Below are 19,807 nucleotides of genomic sequence, written 5' to 3'. Positions count from 1 at the left end.
GACTAACACTTTTATGAAGTGTGCCATTGCCCTGCAGTGGATCCATGTTGCTCACACAAGGAGAGTCAAAGAGGAATGTGAAGAAGTGGGGACAACAACCACTGATCAGTATTCCCTGAAGGGTGAGCACCTCGGCAGCACATTAACTAGCCTGAGCTTGTTATATCTATTGTGAAGTGCACACACTTCACACGTCACCTTTTGCAGCCACTGCTTTTGAAAAGTGAGTGATGCAACAAGAGGATCACTTGTTTGGAGGAGCACAGGGAGTAGTGGCTGAACGAAGGAGCAGACCACCATGGAAGAGGTGAGCACAAGCAGTGTGCCTCTCCCATGGCAGTGTATCAGGGTGGCTCCCCCAATAGTTTTGGAGACAGGAGATGGTTGGGGCAAGGCTTCACAGCCTGCAGTGCCTCTCAGGGCATGGCGCGAGCCTTGTTGATTAATGTACAAAAGCTATGCACTAATCTGCATTGCTCAGCGCCTAATGGCATGGCACGCAGCATGCTGGTAATGTTTTAGGTTCATGCTAAAGCGCATCTGTTAGACCTGGCACCATTAGCGTGGGTCTCCCTTTCACTTTTTGCTGTTGCCTCTTATATTTTTGCTAGTTTTAGATGCTTTTAGGCACTGTGCCACTGCTGTTCAGTGCCACAGTGCAAGTGCTCCCTATTGTAAATTGATGTATGGATTAGTGACTCCATTATTGGCTTGATTGGTTTACTTGTCAGACCCTAGTACAGTGCACTGCGTGTGCCCAGGGCTTGTAAATCCAATGCTGCTGGTGGTCTTGCAGCATTGATTGCGCCACCCACCTGAGCAGCTTGTAAAGTGTGTCTCAGGTCTGCCATTGCAGAGCCTGTGTGCAGTCTGGTACTGCCATGTTGACTGGGCAAGTGCACCCACTTGCCAGTTCCTGAACCTTCCCTTTTATACATGTTAGTCACCCCTAAGGTAGGCCCAAGGGCAGGGTGCATTGTAGGTAAAAGGCAGGACAAGCCTGGTGTGTGTGGCATGTCCTAATAGTGAATTACAGCCATTTTAGGTTTTCACTATTGCAGGGCTACCTCTTCCCCATAGGCCAAATTGGGCAGTTAGATTATAACATTTTATAATCCTAACTGACTCAGGGAACTAGGTAGAAATTCGAGTTTAGTATGCCTGACCTCAGAATGATAAAATACATCTTTTAGTGAAGTTAGTTTTAACATTCTATGTTTGAAAATACCACTTTTTGAAAGTAGGTATTTTCTTGCCTAACTATCCACGCCTGCCTCTGCTAGGTTGTGTATTCCTTGTCTGGAGTTTGAGTGACAGGGGTTGGGGGATTCCAGGAGACACGGTGAGTCAGCACAGGGCTCAATAGAGATATCTGCATGCAGATGGGAGGGAGGAGTTGCACCTGGGACCTGAATAGGGCTGGGCCTTCCCTCCACAATGCTGGCTCCACCTTCTGTGGTGCGTCTGATGTCCCTGGCCTACACTGTGAAAGGAAAGAAGAGGTCTTGTCAGGACTGATCAGAACTGGTCTGGACTAGGCAAAGGCCTCTCTGCCTTCAGAGAACAAAGAGAAAAGGAGTATACATATTGGGACCCAGAACCAAGAACTTTAGATCACTTCTGGGAATAAAGACAAACCTTTGCTGAGGAGAAGAACCAGGAAGCTGAAGGAGGAGACTACCCCTGTGCTGTGTGTTTGGGGGTTGGCCTGCAGTGGTTGCTTCATAGCCAAACAAAGGAGAAAAGGACTGAGTGTGCTTTCTATCAACTTGAAGAAAAATCTCCAAGGGCTTGCACTAGAGCTTGCCTTCTGCCTGAAGTCTCAAGGATACAAGACTTCACCAACCAGCTCCCCACTGGATTCCCTTGCTGGGAATTGAAGTGTCTGCTGTTGTGCTGGGCCTTCTGAGAGACTGCATGTCGCTGGGAGCTGGAAGCGCAACGCAACTGCGAGAAGCGTGTCGCCGCCGCAGCAGCTGTCATTGCATCACCGAAGAAGCGAGCCGCCACTGCCGCTGTTATCATCGCATCGCTGAAGCGCGGTGCATCACCAGAGAAGCGGGACCCCGTCACAGAGGTTGACGTTGCATCACCAGAGAAGGGCATTGCAGGGCCTGTCACTGCTCCAAGGATCATTGAATCGAAGCACAGCCGTCGGCCGTGCACGCATCACACCAACGTTGTCGCATCGCAACCAAGACACCATTTTGTCACATCACACCGGAGATGAGTATCGCATCGAGTTGCCATCTTGTCACATCATACCGGAGAGCAGTAAGGAACCGACGCATCAACTCCCCTGCGTGTAAGGAACCGCCGCATCTCCTTCCCAGCTACCCTTTTGTGTTCTTTGCGTTGCGCATTCAAGGTACATTGACAGTAAAGTGTCGCATTTACAACTTGAGAGAACTGAGCTATTTGATAACATTTAAAAGCCTATTTTTGAGTACAGTGTTGTGGATTTTTGTCAATTTGTCTTGTGTTAAGTCTATATAAAAATACTTATTTTTATAATACAACATGTGTGGTGGTGTCCATCTGTAGTGTTGTCACTGTATTACTGTATGTGTTCACAAATGCTTAACACACTGCCTCTGAGATACGCCTGCCTGCTCGTGCCAAGCTACCAAGGAGGTGAGGAGGGGTTATTTTAGGAGTGTAACCCCTTACCCTGACTAGATGCAGGGGTCCCTATTTGGTCAAAGGTACCTACCTCTGCCAACCAGAGACCCCCAAATCTAACAGCATCTGTCCTCAAAACAAGCACTCAGTGCTTACATTTATATATTAAGTTTATTTATTTGGAGAAGTCCTTGCTGACCTGGCATGCTACATCATTATGTTAATTATTTCGTGACAACGGATTATAGGATTTAAGTACCACTTTGCTCGCACCAACACATGAGGGCACAGCCTCAACACTCACAAGCCCTCTCTTACAAAGTGCACACTAAACTACTACTCACTTACCCATCAACTACAACATTCTTATCTCATAGCAAGCACTCTCAGCCCAGGTCCCCAGCAACAGATGCCAAAGACCCAACAACCATCTCCCACCACACAAAGGACCCAGCCCCTTGCGGCACTGTGGCGCACAGAGGGGTCTTGCTTCCCGCAAGGGTCTGGCCACCATCTTTACCTTAGGTGCATCTCGCTCTGTATGGTGGGTGATAGCCGTCGGAGCTGCTGAGAGTCTAGGTGCCATTTTCCTGCCCCATCTCACCTCTTATCATATTTGTTCAAGATTTAGTAGTTGAGCTGTGGTACAAGACCGATACAAAGACATATTTTCCAAAGGAAATCCCGCAACACCGTGTTCTGCAAGGGATTAGATCATAGGGTGACCATGTGTCCTGGATTTGCCAGGATGGGGCCGGTTTTTCACCAGCTGTCCCGGCAGATTTCAGGAAATTTAGCTCATGTCCCAGTTTTTAGAGTGGGTCGACTGAAAATGGCAGGAGGTGATTTGTTATGTTTTACAAAGCAGGGATAGTTAGCAGTTGTTTCAAGAAAGCAATTTAATAAAAAGGTAAAATTACTGGGTTGAAAAATGTCGTTTTGTATGTATGTTCTTACTGCCTGTTCTGTAACTCTCTGAGGAGGGGCGGCGATGTCATTCTGTGCACTCGCTTGAAGTAAAATTGTAGTCCTTCTATTTTTGTGAAATGTCACGGTTTTTAGCTTTAAAATTCTGGTCACCCTATTAGATCATTGGGTGTGTGTTTAAATGCCCCTTCTGGAGGGCACACAACGTTTGACACTCTGGAACAACTGCATTGGTAATGCTTCATAGTGAAGAGTGCAGCTGAAGCCAACCATTTGTTTGTGCTCCTCATGACTGAGGATAAGTCTTTCATCATGCAGCCTAAGGCGTGGAGATGATGTTCAAGTCCATGCTCTGGGCATTGTTCGTACTCCACAAGTGGACCGCAGATGGTCCTGCCTTTACACACTCCTGCTGGCAGTACTGAAAAAATAGAGATCAGCCTGCTCACTCTATGCTACAGTGCCCACGTGGATATCTCTGCACTTGAAATTGTACATATTACAGCCGGTAATCCTGGTTTGACAGCACTTAAACTTTCTATATTGCTTACCAAGCACTGGAGAGACACACTTGTTAAAATTCTCCTTCCCTCTGCCAACTAATTTTTACCAGTTTGTAATGATAACAGCTAGATACCTCAGACTGTTATAGTTATTGTCAATTTTGTCGCTACCATTATTTTTGACTGTCGGAGGAATGTTATGTCACACAGCACTAATTGTAGCCTTTCCGTTTAGAGGTTGTCTTCACATACTACGATTGATCTGATGCTACTAACGGAGGCATAGATACCATTGGTGCAACAGGTGCAGTTGTTATTAATACATTTTTATGTTTATGTTTGGTTCATGCAGACTTTCCTTTGACTCACATTTGTATCCCCTGTGTTTCATTTTTAAAAAAGTCATTTGCCTTATAAATGTAACAGTAATATTAGGTTTTAGTGAGTATGGCTGAAATCACTGAACAGCACATATGATTATAACTGTATTTGTTTTGTCAACACACACACACACACTTGCAACAACCACTTAAAAAAAATCCTGGCCTGTATCCATATAAACTGCTCAACATATTGATTAGGTTTCTCCAGCCTGGGGAGAGGATGATTTTACAAAAAGCAAGGTCCAGGCTGTGTTGTATTTTAAAACAGAGATTAACACTATCAGTCTTCAGGACTGTGCTCTGCAAGCTGCAGATCTCTGCAGAGGATGTGTCAACCACCTCAGCTACCTTGCATACTTACTAAGGCAAAAGAATAACGGTGTATGTGTGTAAATTGTAACAGAGAATCAGCAAACATTTTGGTTCATAGGATCACCTAAACATTTTGGTTTAGTAGCTCTAAGCACTTTTTTTCTTCTGCACATTGCTTTTTTTTGCTCATTGTGCTGTGGCACACCATAGGCAACGGTGTAGTAGTACGCGTTGGCATGACTCCTGTCACACTATTACCAGTCCATTTAAAACAAAGTACACTGAAGTACGTGGATGCTTCACATATTATTTTATGCAACACATGACACTTGTTCCATGGCCCTTTGTTCCCGGGACCGCAGAGAGCACGTCGCTTATATCACGGGCTGAATCTATAGGACTGCATCTCTGAAACCTCGCCTTGAAAAAGCCCTCGGCCAACTGGCCACCAGGCAAAACACGTGTTGGTTGTTGTTGCTTTTTTCGCGTGATATCAATGTCGAAAAGAAACAATAAAAAAATGGCAACCTCAACCTAATGAGAACTACAATACATAACTCTTGGAAATTATTATTCCGGAAATTATATCAGGATTAAGGGGCTCAGACCTCCAACTACAACACAAACATCCTGTGAACTGGGCTGCATTCTGGTATACTACTGAGTAGAAACTGAGGGTGCATGATTATGATAAGACGTCATTGATACCTCTAGATTTGAGGCAGAATTCAGGGCCAGTTTCTCACAGTTCTAAGGTGTTCAGACAACATGCACCTGCAATCTATGTCCTTCCTCTCTACCGACCACAGAGAGTGATGATTACATATGTGCAAATTCTAATTGTGGGAAAGTGTTTGGAAGAGTTACACAACTTTCAAAACAAGACAGCAACAAAGGGCAACAGAATACAGTGCTTACAGCAGGTGGGTGGTGTATGTGTGGGGGATTTGAAAGTAGAGGAGATAAAAGGAAGGATGTGTAAAACAGTGAAAAGACGGTGCTGAAGAGGAAGGAGATTATGTGCAAGGTATGCATATGAAGGACAAAGAAGAGGGGAGAAAAGGGGCCTAGTTGTCTAACAGAGTGAGAGACTGCAGAGACAATTGGTACAAAGGGCAAAAATTTCCAGTTCTCGTTATCACTACAAAATGATTGTGACTCCTCTATTTGATATAACTAACAAGTATTGACAAAGTATAGGCGTAGGACAGTCATTGTTATGTGTGGATGTAGTAACCGAAAACTCAGAGGCACCCAAATATTTTTTAGGTTAGGCGCTCTTTGAAGCACAGAATTCCTGTTCATGTTTTCAACCATACCATACATTTCGGAAAGCATACTTAGTTACACTTCTTTGACTGTGGGTCTTTTAGAGATTCCTCATCAATTTAATTCCATTTAAAGTACTAGCACTGACACAAATGTTACTTACATGTTATTTGTAGCCTCACCGAAGGGCTAAGATCAAAGTGGGTACACTTCTTCTCAACTCCTCCACAGATACACGTACATTTAAACACTCTCTGCATACTGATGGAGGGAAAGTAGAATAAACAGTGCTCCAATTTAGTATGTAATCTTATAATGCTACTTTGGAGTCCTGTCCTTTTCTAAACCTGGAGTGTATGTGCCTGTGTGAACAAGGCATGTAATGGCATGGGTCCCAAGAACTTATTACATGGAGGTTTATGTGTGAAAATGCACTTTTCACTAACATTGTAAACAGATATTTATAGTAGTATTTGCTAGTTTTTTTGTAGCTTTGTAAATTGATACTTGTATAGCGCACTACTCACCCGCAAGGGGCTCAAGGCGCTTGTACGAATACCGCTGTGGAACCCATCCTGGCTTTCCCTGTGAGGTGTCCACTCCTGGGCACTCCCAAGGTGGAGGCCAGGCATCCTTAGCGTTGTGGGGGCCGTTGTGGAGATTAAGCAAGCTATTGCCCAGAGTTGCAGAGTGGGACTCCATGATTGGAATAGGCACCGAGGCGAGAATTATCAGGTCCGTGGAATTTTGAGCCCAAGACCCGCCGAGGCAGGGAATTGAACCCTGGTCCCGGGCTAGACCTCTGCATCAGGGTCTGCCGCTCTAACCATTGAGCCACACTTCTGCTTTGCTTGCATGCATTTTTGGTTTCTTGGCGCACCTAACGTTGGCGGCAGTGTACAGAGGTCTTACACTGCTGCACATGGAGGAAATAAATTAGAGGGAACGTTGCCACTGATCCACATAATGAAAGTTAAGTTTGGAACGTTGATCCAGTAGGGGGTGAAAAAACCTTGAAACTGATCACATTTCTGATGAAAGTGTAAGTAAAGATCCTGTGAAGGTAATAATAGCCAGTTTCAATTTGAGGGTCAGATTGAAGAGCTGTTGCAATGTTACGAGCTGCAGCAAGAAGAAATAGTCTCTGATCCATGCAGTGAAAGGCTCCATTGAGTATTCTAGTGTCAAGAACCCCGAGAGGGAGAAAGCAGGTCACAGTGTGTTGAGTAGTCAGAAGCATGGTTCCCTGTAGTATGCACGACTTTCCCCAGCACGCGCATATTCTTGCACAGCACTACTCCATGCAAAATTAAGAGACCGTTTGTTGCCCACAGCATTTAAAATATGAGTGCTGTGAAAAGAACAGTCTTTTTCTTGGTGGTGAAGTGCAGGGAGAAATTCTGGCGTGTTTACAAGGCGGGAGGAAGATTAGCTGCAATATAGTCCTTCCCTGCCAGGGGCATGTGGAATGTCATAACATAGCCCAGAACAGGCAGCAGTTAAACATGCAGTTTGCGCTATTCATTTCGGGGGAGGGGGAGCCTGAATGGCTGCAATGATTAATCAGAAGTGCAGTATCCAGAAATTTTAATTTTATGTGGCAATACATCCGCACGATTTATGTTTGTTTGTCCTTGTAATAGCTACAGCTGCTGGTCATGTATCATCGTAGACGGTTTCTCCCGGCTTCGGCTCAGCATGCTGTTAATCTCTGCAAATCTGCCCAAGGTTTGCAGCTGTTTAAAAGTGCCCAAAAATGGGGGGCGTAGTTTGGATTGTAATGAAGTAAGGCACCAGACTTATGTATTTAATTAAGTCTTTATTTCGGAGCGCCGGGGCTTAGCTGTTGCTCGCGGTCGGCACCAGGCAAACAATATGGCCGCCTTCCGCTTCCTGTGTCACAGCTTCCTGTTCCGCTCTAGAAACACTAGAGCGCTACCACATATCTCCCCCCTTAATGCACAATAAACAAATTTACAAAAGTCTTACTTCCAGTCCATCTCATAGTCCTTGAATCTCTCAGGTACCTTAACTCTTCTTCCTGCTCGAGTCTCCACTCTCTCATCCTTTCTCTCGCCTCCTGTCGTCTTGTGCTCCATCCGCTCTCTCGTACCTTCTGCTTCTCTGTCTTTTGCCTTCTTCTCACTACCTTCTTCGCTTCTGCTTCCTCCTTCTGTTGTCTCTCTCCGCACGCTTTCCTCACCTACTGTTTGTCCTTCTGCACCCTCCTCGTTCTCTCCTTGCCTTTCTCCACCTTCACTTTCTCCTTCCTCGAAGACATGCTCTGTTCCTTCTTCCGTCTCCTCTTCCCACTTCAGTATCTTACTGCACCTTGCCATTCTGTCCATAGACCATATCTTTCCGTCGCTCAGCAGGGCTGACCGGGCTTGGGGCTCCACTACTTTGAGGGGAGGTGAAAACTTGCTTTCCCCCTTTCTCTTCATGATGGCTAGCTTCACCCTCACCCAATCCCCCTTGTCCAGTTCTGTACTTCGAGTGTTTCGTCTTTTGTTGTAATGAGCAGTGTAGACTTCTTGTGCTCTCTCTAGATTCTTTCTGACCACCGCCGGTGACCACTTGCTCTGTATCACCAATATCCTCCATGCTGTGTTGTCTCTGGTGAAGGCTTCTCTACCTCTTAAGATCTTAAAAGGGCTGTATCCTGTGCTCCCTGGCGTAATGCGGTATGCCCAAATCATTTTTTCTAGCTCCTTCTCCCAGTCCAAACCATCTTCAATGGCTGCCTGTATGGTGCCCATTATCACCCGATTAAAACGCTCCACCTGGCCGTTTCCCGCCGGGTGGTAGATCGGGGTGTGCTTTACTTCGATGCCGTTTCTGTTGGTAAAAGCGATCCACTTTTCAGAAGTGAATTGGGGACCATTGTCGCAGGTGATGATCTTTGGGATGCCTTCACTGACAAATGTGGCACGCAAGAAACGTATTACCGCCTCGGTGTCCACTCGTTCCAAGACTTGTAGTTCGGGCCACTTGGAATACTTATCAATTGCAACCACCACGTACTTCTGAGTACCCTCCTTGTCTAGGACTGGCCCCATTATGTCCACTGACAACATTTCCCATGGGCCATCCGGAATCGGAAATCTTCCCAAAGGCGGTCTCATCATGCTCTGGGACTTGTCTGACCTTGCACAAGACTCGCATGTGCGCACGTGCCTTTCTACTTGCACATCGATGGCAGGCCACCAGTATGCTTGTCTGGCCAAAGCTTTCGTCTTCGTGTTACCTTGGTGCCCTTCATGCAGCAAGGACATCAAACGCTCCAAAATGTTCCGGGGCGGTACTACCTTGTCACCTCGGAGTAGGAACACCGGGTTCTCTGCCAACGACAGTTCCTCTCTGACCTCCCAGTATCTCTTCAGTTCCTCCTTCAAGTGTCTCTTCTCTGGCCATCCATGGACTACGTATCCTTTCACGGCCTCTAGGTCTGTGTCTTCCTTGTAGGCCTCTTCCCAGTCCTGGGCGCTTATCACTTCCTCAGTGTCTTGGATGGAGGCTACCACGTAACCTTCCCACTCTTGCCTCTCTTCGCTCCGTGCCTCGTCCATGGCTGCCGCCCTACTCAGGAAGTCGGCCACTTTGTTCTGTGGCCCCGGAATGTGCTCAACCTCATAGACAAAGTCCAATAGCCGAAGGGTCATCTTGGCGATTCTCGGTGTAGCATGATCATGTCCGCTTGATGTCAGGACACGAACTAGGGGCTTGTGGTCGGTTTTCACCAGGAACTTGGCTCCCCACAAGTATTGCCGAAATTTCTCCACCGCCCAGACCACTGCCAGCATTTCTTTCTCCACCACGCTGAACTTCTCTTCATTGGGCGCCAACGAGCGAGAGGCGAAGCTGACCGTTGACATCTCTCCTGACTCCGCTCTCTGCATCAGTACCGCTCCGAGGCCGCGGTCGCTGGCGTCCGTGGTGAGAATGGACTCTGCTTTTGGGTCGAATCCCTTGAGGGGAATGGCTGTGCCCATTTCTTGCTTGAGCGCATCGAACTCCCTTTGCTCTTCCTTTCCCCACTGGAATCTATTCCTTTCCTTGAGCAGTTGTCGTATGTAGTGGGTCTTCGTTGCAAAATGAGGAATGAATTTGCTGTAATACTCGGCCATTCCCAGGAATGACCGAACATCTTCCTTCTTTTCCGGAGTGGGCGCCTCCATAATGGCTCTCATGTTTGTCTTCTTTGGGGTTATTCCTTGTCCGCTCACTTCATGGCCAAGGTACGTGACAGATTGGACTTCCAAATTGCATTTTGTCCATTCAGCAGTCAACCCGTTGTCTTGCAGTCTCTGTAACACCTTGTGTAGTTTTACATTGTGATCTTGCTTCGACTTCCCCATTACCAGAATGTCATCCTGGAAGAAAAGGACATCTTTCAGGTCTTTCAAGAGTTTGTGCATGATCTTCTGGAAGACCGCCGCGGCTGAAGCTAGGCCGAAAGGCATCCTCACGAACTCATAGCACCCGAACGGTGTGATAAATGATGTGAGGTGGGTGCACGACGGATGAAGCTTCACTTGATGGTAGGCCGACGACAAGTCCACCGTGGAGAACCATGTGACATCTTTTGTTTTCGCCAACATTTCACTGATGCGCGGTAAGGGGAATTTGTCTATGACAATGTTCTTGTTTAATTCCCGTAAGTCCACGCAGAGACGTACCTTGCCGTTTGGTTTCTGGGCAACAACCAGGGGAGAAAGCCACTCTGCGCTCTCAATCGCCCTGATGACACCTTCCCTTTCCAGCCTGTCCAGTTCTGTCTGCACGGCCTCTCTGCTGCGGAACGGGATGTTCCTCACTTTGTGCACCGCTGGCACCGCTCCTTCTTTCAGCTTGATGAGGTGCGTGTATTTTCCCAGTTCACCAATCTGTCCGTTGAAGACTTTGGGATACGTCGTCTGCCACAGCTGCACATTTTCTTTGACCTCCATGTCCATGAGTAGGATCTTCTCAATACCACCCGGGTTGAGCTGGATCCCCAAGGCTCCTTGATCTTTCCAACTCAGCACGGACGGGCCTCTCTCTGCGACATACAGCTTGCACTGTGCGTGACGGCCTCTAAACTCAAACATGAGTGGACAGTATCCCAACATGGGAATCTTTTGTCCGGTGTAAGTAACCGGTCTCACATCCATGGGCAAAAGCGTTTCTTTGATTCTCGACGCAAAGTTGTCCTCCCATACCAGTCTTTGAACGATGGATATAGGCGCTCCACTGTCTGCAATCATCTCCAGGGGTACTCCCCCTATGTGCATGTCGAGCCGGGGTCTATCTGAGTTGGAACCATCCATTTCTAAAATTTGGACATCAATGTACAGGAATTCTTCTTCCTCCACCTTGTCTTCTTGATCGCTGGAATCATCTCGCTGATCTTGGTCCACCAAGCGCACTACGGCGTTTTTCGGTTTCCTGCGACACACCTTCTCGTAGTGTCCAAAGATGTTGCAGTAAGAGCATCTGGCCTTGAAGGCGGGGCACGCCTTGTCGTTTCCCAGATGGGCATTGCTACCACACCTGTAACATTGGGTTTTTCCTGTTTTGTGTGACTTGGTATCCGCTTGTGATCTGGCGGAGAAATCAGCTCTATTTCCTCCCTGGTTCTTCCGTGTCTCATTCTGCTTCCAACGATCGTTTCTATTTGGCGCCATTACTTTACATACAGTTTGCGACTCCTGGGCGTCTCTCTTCGCTGCCTGAGCACACCTTCTCGATAGCTCGGCTTTCTTGACCATCGCCCAGATTTCCTTGAGTGGAGCGTCGCCATTCACCCACAATTTCTCCTGTATGTGGGAACTGGAAGTGTGCATAATAATCTGGTCCCTGATGAGTTCATCATGCAGTCCCCCAAATTTGCACGTGAGAGCTAACTTCCTCAGTGCTACGACGTACTCGTCAACAGACTCTCCGCTTTTTTGCTTCCTCTGAAAGAAGTTGAATCTGTCAATGGCGACACACACCACAGGCCTGTAATGTGCGTCTAAGTCTTCGATGGCATGATCAAACACCTCAGGGTCCCCTGCGGCTCTCTCACCTTTCACAATGGTGTCATATATCCTGAGCCCTTCTGGACCTAAGTTATGAAGCAAAATCTTCTTTTTCCTTTTGCTCGTACATTGGGTGTCACCTTCCTCTTCCAGTGCCTCCAGATAATTAAGGAAGTACCTCTTCCAGTCTTCCCATTTTCTTTCCGGTTCCCCGCTTTTCGTTAGGAATGGGACTAGTTGGGTGAGGGAGGTGCTATGGTTAGCCATGGCTGGGGCGTTCCTCCTGACCTTAGCTACGGTGACTGTTTGTCTGGCCGGACTTCCCGGGGCGTCTTGTTCCCCTCCGTCGTCCTCCTTGTTCTCTCCCTCGCTGTCCTCCCCTAGTCCACCCTTTGTGGTGATAGATGCTGCTTGCGAGCTGCCTCCTGTCCCTGGACGCGATGGGCCTGCAGTCTCCGCCAGCGTGTGCCGCTTTGCTTTGGTGTCTGGACACTATCGAGGGCCCACAGTGATGTTTTGAGCTAGGTACCTTGATGTCTCTCTGTGGGTGTCCTCTAATGCCCTGCTGTGCTCTCTTCCCCTTCTGGGTGCGGTTCCACTGGGCAGTGTCCGTTTTCGGGCCCTGGTGTCAGTTTTGGGCTCCCCCCTGGCTTGAGGGTGTGCTGGTTCCCTTTCGCGCCACTTTGCCGCTCTGCCTGGGCTCCTCTGCCGCGCTCCGTCGATCCTTCGGTGTCTCACGCTAGATGCGTGCGCTCGCTGGGTTCGCGTGAGCGTTCGGGTATTTAAACATCCCGACTCGTCGCCATTGTAATGAAGTAAGGCACCAGACTTATGTGTTTAATTAAGTCTTTATTTCGGAGCGCCGGGGCTTAGCTGTTGCTCGCGGTCGGCGCCAGGCAAACAATATGGCCGCCTTCCGCTTCCTGTGTCACAGCTTCCTGTTCTGCTCTAGAAACACTAGAGCGCTACCACATGGATGGCAGAGCTATCGGCTGCCTGAATCCGTCGCTCTGCACCACGAGGAAACACTAGTCCTCCGTTCTGGAGCATATCGAGAGCCGAGCTATAATGGACCCTGGGCTTCACTTCCTGATGTAAAGCGCCCCCCTCCGTTGCCTCCATTGTCCGTGGAAAGCCCTGGTAACCAACTCTAATCGCTGCCAATTCTGCTGATGTCCGCAGGAGGTAGCTCTCTAAAATGGCGTAACAGAGATTTCCAACCATGTTGCTGGGAACGCCACAGCGTTCCTTAATCACCTGCATGTTGGTCCTCTAAGCTAAGCAGTACATGCTATCGACCACTGTCAAGTACAATTCATCAATATTTGCCTCAAACGTGTATATTATATAACGGAACAACCCTATCTTCATGATATGCCTGACTCCAAAATGGCGACTTCATTTAACACTAGGATGCACCTCGAGCCTCCTATTGTCAAAGCTGCGAACTACACTGTAAATTGTTAACCTCTTCCATGCTCATGACAGCTCCCGGCCGTCATGAGTCACGGTGGGCATGTGCTGATGACGGCCAGGAGCCGTCATGACCACGCCCACGATCGGAATGTTCAGCACTGCGGTAATGCCTAGTCTTGGTTTTGTCATCCCGACCTGCGCTGCTCAAACAAACGTGGCACAAGCAAAGGAACCCAAAGCTCTGTGCTATCTGTGAGGAGGCTCCCTCTTAAAGCTCGCCTAATTAGAAAATAGTAGAGGCATCAGACTTTTTTAAGCTTCGACCGCCGCTCAATCTCCTGCATTATCTCACGCCTGATTAGTGCTTGATCTACACGGCTGTAACCCACATTTGGCAAATCTTTCGTGAGCCCTCTTTATATTACCATTTTGCCATTGCGACACCGGTTCTGCAGCCAGGCGGGTCTCATACCAGTTTCAAACCAAGCACCATGACGACTCTGGTTCTTCAGTACAGACCCGACCATAAAATGAAATCCTCAATGGTGGATTCGCAGTAGTATCAGAAACAACACGGGCCTTAATTTTCAGCACCTATCTCGGCACAGGGTCCCTCCACAGCCTATCCAGTGTCTCTCAAGTGTGTTTTATACCATCACACACCACATCAGCCTCCAACCTCCAGTGCCAACCAGTTACCAAACAGTGGCCACCAATCAGCGCCACTACTACTACGCTGCACATCTTCCCAGTGTCTCTCCAATGTGAGTTTTACCACCACTTCATCAACCTTTCAAAACCAACCAGCAGCCCTACCTCTACGACTATGTCTCCCCCAGGTACTGTAGGCACTGCGAGGGCTCTTCACCTCTACGATTACGTCGCCTCCTGGTTCGAACTGAGTCGCCTCAACCTTATTTGCAGCTCAATATAGAAATAATACCGGTCAGTGCAACCTCTACTCCTTTACAATCCAAGACCTGTTCGCCACTACAATACCGTACTAAGGTTTTCTGTCCACCTGCTAGTAACTTACTCGCCTGGCGCCAACTCGTACCAACATGGCGGATAAAGAACCCAGGGCATATTACAAAATATCTAAGGCTGAACCTTCTCCATCAGACTCCCCAATCAAGGCTAAAGCAGATGTGAGCAGCACAATGGAAATTATTCTCAAAAAGTTAGCTATGTCCATGATCTGGCAAAATCAACGAAACAAAACAGAGACACCATGCAGCGGGACCTAACCACCATACGTGCGGACATGAGCACAATCAACTCTAAAATTGCCGCTGCTAAACAAAGGATAAGCTACATCGAAGACACCGCATTTCAAGCCAACAAAGGAATCAAAACCCTTCTAGACATTACCAGTAATCTTAAAAGACATGCAGCCGACCTTGAAGACCGTACCAGGAGAGGCAATATTAGAATCTTCGGTGTCCCGGAGAGCTCAGAGGACTCCGCTGAATCATGGGTCGCGTTTCTGGAATCCTAGATCCCTCAATTTACGGGCATACATTTTCACCAAAGTCTAGAACTGGACCGGGCATATAGAGTACCAATGTTCAGCTCAGCTACAAGGAAAACAACCCGTCCTAACATCTGCAAACCTCTGAGATAGGGAAGAGGTGTGGCGCCACTGCCAGGGCGACTGACTCCTGAATCTGGGGATCATAGTTCGATCCCCGGCACCGGCAGCAGATTAGTCCAGCACCATGTGACTCTGGGCAATAGCTTGCTTAATCTTCCCGACGGCCCCCAGCACCTAGAGAACCTTACGGGTGATTGTTCGCGCTTTACAAATGTGGATTATTATTATAGATACCAGCACAAAGAAGCCATCCTTAACTTTGCCCGCAAAAATCACCAGATCTCCTGGAATGGTAAAAAAATAACATTTATGCAGGATTACTCAAAAACTACAGTTGACACGGGAAAAGGGTTTCTCCTACTAAGGGATAAACTAAGAGACAAAAACATCCAATTATCCTTTGCTGGTCCTGTGAAATTTAAAACTTCTTCACTGACCCAAACGAACTGGCAAAACACCTAGACACTACAACAGCTCAAGATATGGATTTATCTACCACCGCTTTGAATAAAAGAAAGACATGATATCCTTTTTGTATACCAATTCAGCCTACAACTGTACGTTAAATACTAAGGTTTAGTCAGGTTTGTAAGTTGGTAATCTTTAACGCTCTCATGGCAGTATATCTACCAAATATTGTCAACTATTCACAACTTATATGTACTCACATGAGCCGAAGTGGCTGCTCACCAATTAACATTTAAGCTGTCGCATCTTCAGTATTGTGCTTTTTACATTCTTGTGTAAGCACTTACCATAAGTTTAGTTTTTGTGTAGCACCTTGTGTTTGTATAGCACTGTTGCCTTATCTATTTAGCGAAATCATGTACTATCAGGTCTCCTCACCATGATGGATTCATCATTACTGCCAAGTCCTTAGACTGGAAACTTATCCTTTTACACGTTCGTAACTTAGGCAATTAACGTTTTTGAGAGACAGGTTATTTATATGCCTATACGATATAAGTTATTACCGCTTGCAGTTATAGTTACAGTTATTGTCTGATGTTCTTGATGCACTCCAGATTGTTAGCTATGATGATAAACTCCAATTCAAGTTGTCAGGCCAACGCTCCTGTTGTCGCACCTCTGTTATTCGAAACCTTCAGGTATGGGAGGGTGGAGTGGGGGCTTGTTTTTTTTGGGCGGAAGTATCAGTTTTCGCTATTTTTGTTTCCTTCTTTCTTCTTGCTTTTCGTTTCCTTTTTATCATGGTTCCTTTTTATTTTCAATATCTCAAAACAACTACTCTTGGCAAGGTATTAATCAATATATTCAAACAATCACACCATACAACTTCACCAGCCTGGGAAAGGAAAAACCATAAGAACATGTAAGTATACAATACATTTAATTAAAACATCATCAGAATGTACATTACCATAATACAAATATTACAAAGTTGTCATACAATGATTCCACATATTAAAAAAGAAAACATCAAATAGAGATCAGAACAAGAGATATAAGCATTTGTCAGTGGTATTGGTTATTCCAAAAGAATCAATGGCAGTATTGACAGCATTTGATATGTTTTAATCAATTCGTTTTTTCCTCGGATATAAACCCACAACAGTAACCATTTTATCAATGATATCATGTTTCTCTGGGATGGCCCTGATGAAATATTAGAAGAGTGTTTGGAATGGCTAAACTTGGGGGATCCCAATTTAAAATGTACAGCACAGTTTAGTCGAGAATTTGTAAATTTTCTGGATTTTACAATGAAAAATGTAGGAGGAAATTTAGGAGTAGAACTGTTTAGAAACCAACAGAATAAAACACTACTTCAGTGGTTCTCAAACTTTTGACTCCTGAGGACCCCCATTGAGTCACCACTGGCAGTCAGGGACCCCCAAGCAATTTGTATGAGTTAAATTTCAAATATTAAAACAGTAATTCGAACAAAATATACACGTGTGCACACAAAACAAATACTCAAAGTACTAAGGATTTTAGGGCCAGATGTACGACCATTTCATTTAGCGCCTCGCAATTAGGGACACATTGCGAGTGGCTAAATGAAATGTTTAACACTGTTTGGGATTCCCAATGGGGTCGCAAATTGAAAGGTTCATTAATGTTAATGAGCCTCTCGCAATTTGCGAGCCCATTGGGAATGCCAACCCTCCCAGGAATGGTGGCCTTCTGGGCTCTGCAGGCCACCATGTCTGGGACTGTTTTTAAATAAAGCAGTTTTAATATAAAAAATGCAGCCCGTTTATAATGCATTTTTTAAAAAAAAAGAAAATGAAACGTTTTTGTTTCATTTTCTAAGGGCAGGCAGAGGTCCCTGGGACCACTGCCTGCCCTTAATTTTTTTTTTTATGCATTTGCAAAGGGAAAGGGGTCCCCTGGGGACCCCTTCCCATTTGCGAATGCATTACCATCTACTTGAAGTAGGTGGTAATTGCAAGTTTTTTGCGACCGCAAAACATTTGTACATGGTTTTGAGACTCGCTATTTGGAAGGGAATGCCCCTTCCAAATAGCAAGTTGCAAAACCTATTTAGCGAGTCGCAAACAAATTGCGACTCGCGAAATATGCAATGTACATGGCCCAATAGGTTTTTGCATGCGCAGACGGGTTCGCGAACACGTTCGTGCACATAAAAACGGATCTTACATCTGGCCATTAGTATTTTATATTGAAGTAATAGCCCCTCTGTCACATTTATTTCATTTGTTTTACAGCATCTCTCATACCATTGTAGGATGTCAGAGCACTTTACATCACTCATATAGAGACATTGAATCATACATGTAAATCAGTGTTTAAATAAAATGTTTAAAGAGTGCTTGGTCTGGAAAAGCGCAAACTCAGGATTCAGAACATAACACAGTGGCTAGCACTGATTTTAACATTAAAAATGTATTTCCACTCAAATAAATATTTTTAGCAGCATCAGGATAATAAATAACTGGGAAAAAACATAAGTTACTAACTGGTACCATGTAGTTTGTAAGCAGCTCTTTGATGACAATTTATAGGTCACTCTGCTACATTACAATTGTCACTTATGAAGTGCACAGTAACAAAAGAATCTCTGTGACAAAAGCAGTAACCACTAACCTATGCACATAAAATACTGCTTTTATATGCATGTTACCAGTTCTTTGCAGTAGGCACATTAACCATCTGTGCTACATTAGTGAAGTCAAAGCTGCCACTGAACAAAACTCTCCTCCAGCAGGTACATTAATCACTGGCATTATCTTGACACTTTTATTGTCTGGAAAGCTGCTAATTATACAAGAAACTTTTCTGTGCTTTTAAAACTGTTGCCTACGGACCCCCTGGGAATGTGTCACGGACCCCTGGGGGTCCGCGGACCACAGTTTGGGAAACACTGCTCTACTTCATTATACAGGCTACCGCCCAGAAGGACAATATTCCTTTTAGACAGTTCCGCCCTCTTCGGAGGAACTGTTCTTCCCTTGAGTATTTTTATAAACATTCAGAAATGCTAAAAACAAAATTGAAAGAACGTGGTTACACCTAGAAATTAATTGACCATTCATTCAAAAGGGCCAGATTTTTTTGACAGGGAGTGCTGTGTAGCATTTTAGAATGCAAGCTTAATTTACAGATTCATGTCCTTATATAGGTATGAACCACATTGCCGTTATATAGACTTAAAAATCATGCCCAAATTTAGACATAACCCATCCAGTCCAAATACAGGCATGGCTACTTCCACTAGTTCCAAAAAGCCCCAACAATTTCTTGGAAAACTCGGCTTCAGCAGTCAGGGACATCCCCTTGCATGAATATTGATTTGTCCTAGAAATCATGGCGTTTTCAAAGAACTACCATTCCCTTGGAGTTCTTTGGTGACGTTATTATGTCCGACTTTACGTCAAACCAGGCACCGTGAAGGTATAAATATGCCTACACTTGCCCTAGCAAACTCACGGTGGTTCGGAGGAGCTCGACTATCTACTTGCCCAATGCAGCTCGCTACTGCAAGTGCCGAAGGAAGCCGACCCTCCAGCTGACACACTGACAGAGAAGCTGTCCTTTCTCTCGCTGAGAATCCAGCTCCAGTGTTTCCAAGCTCCCCTCGAGGGGTGCTGGGAAATTGAGTCCGGGACAGAGATACCAGACCTCCTTTATTCTAAAACCAAGGTACAGAGCTGATTAGACCCTAAGAGAAATCTTGGTTAGATTCTTGGCAAAGACAAACTAAACCTATGCTACACCTCACTTACTTCTTCCCTCGTACTAGACTTAGGTTAGGTACAATGGGGTAGACATATTTTAGAAACACCAGTTGAGTACTTTTTAGCCTTTGTTATTTATGTATGTATTTATCTATGGTCTAGAAACTATACAATGCTTTTACAGTGTTATTTTATAATACTCTTCTTACTGTACGCATTATACTTTACAACCAGTATTACGATTGTAGCAGTTCACTTTACTTGCATGAGAAAGAAGACTGTTCAATAAAACCCTTTTATTGAAAACGCCCGTCCCTCTATTTTCTCTGCACCTCTGATGAAACGAAGCATGCACGATTGATGGAGTAAAATATCCATCTATTGTTTCCACGACTCTGAAAATCAGTTTTATTCTTGGGGAAACAAAGTTGTCATGTTTATGCGGTTGTCAGAAACTAATCCCTTCTTGTGAATTTGAGAAGGTTTCTAGTGATCTCTGAGCTATCTGGCACTCACAATTAAGTCGAATATATTCAGTAGAGACCTAGTAGACATAAGTCCTACGTCAAATCTACAGGATATCTTATTCCAATGCGCAGAGCCTATTGGTAATATA

At 45.7% G+C, this 19,807-nt stretch overlaps 1 long non-coding RNA gene across 1 annotated transcript in view; it reads right to left on the bottom strand.

The window, feature by feature from the left end:
• Window positions 1–15,345: 15,345 nt before the first annotated feature.
• Window positions 15,346–19,807, bottom strand: part of LOC144753868 (uncharacterized) — a 103,380-nt gene continuing 98,918 nt past the window's right edge. Inside the window, exon 5 of the long non-coding RNA XR_013594579.1 lies at window positions 15,346–16,334. This is a non-coding gene — a long non-coding RNA (uncharacterized LOC144753868). The remainder of the gene's footprint in view (window positions 16,335–19,807) is intronic.

The sequence above is a fragment of the Lissotriton helveticus genome, chromosome 5_1 (assembly GCF_964261635.1).
Source record: "Lissotriton helveticus chromosome 5_1, aLisHel1.1, whole genome shotgun sequence".
In the NCBI taxonomy this organism is placed as follows: Eukaryota; Metazoa; Chordata; class Amphibia; order Caudata; family Salamandridae; genus Lissotriton; species Lissotriton helveticus.
The sequence above is the reverse complement of the archived record's forward strand: the minus strand, read 5'-3'. Positions and strand labels throughout refer to the sequence as shown.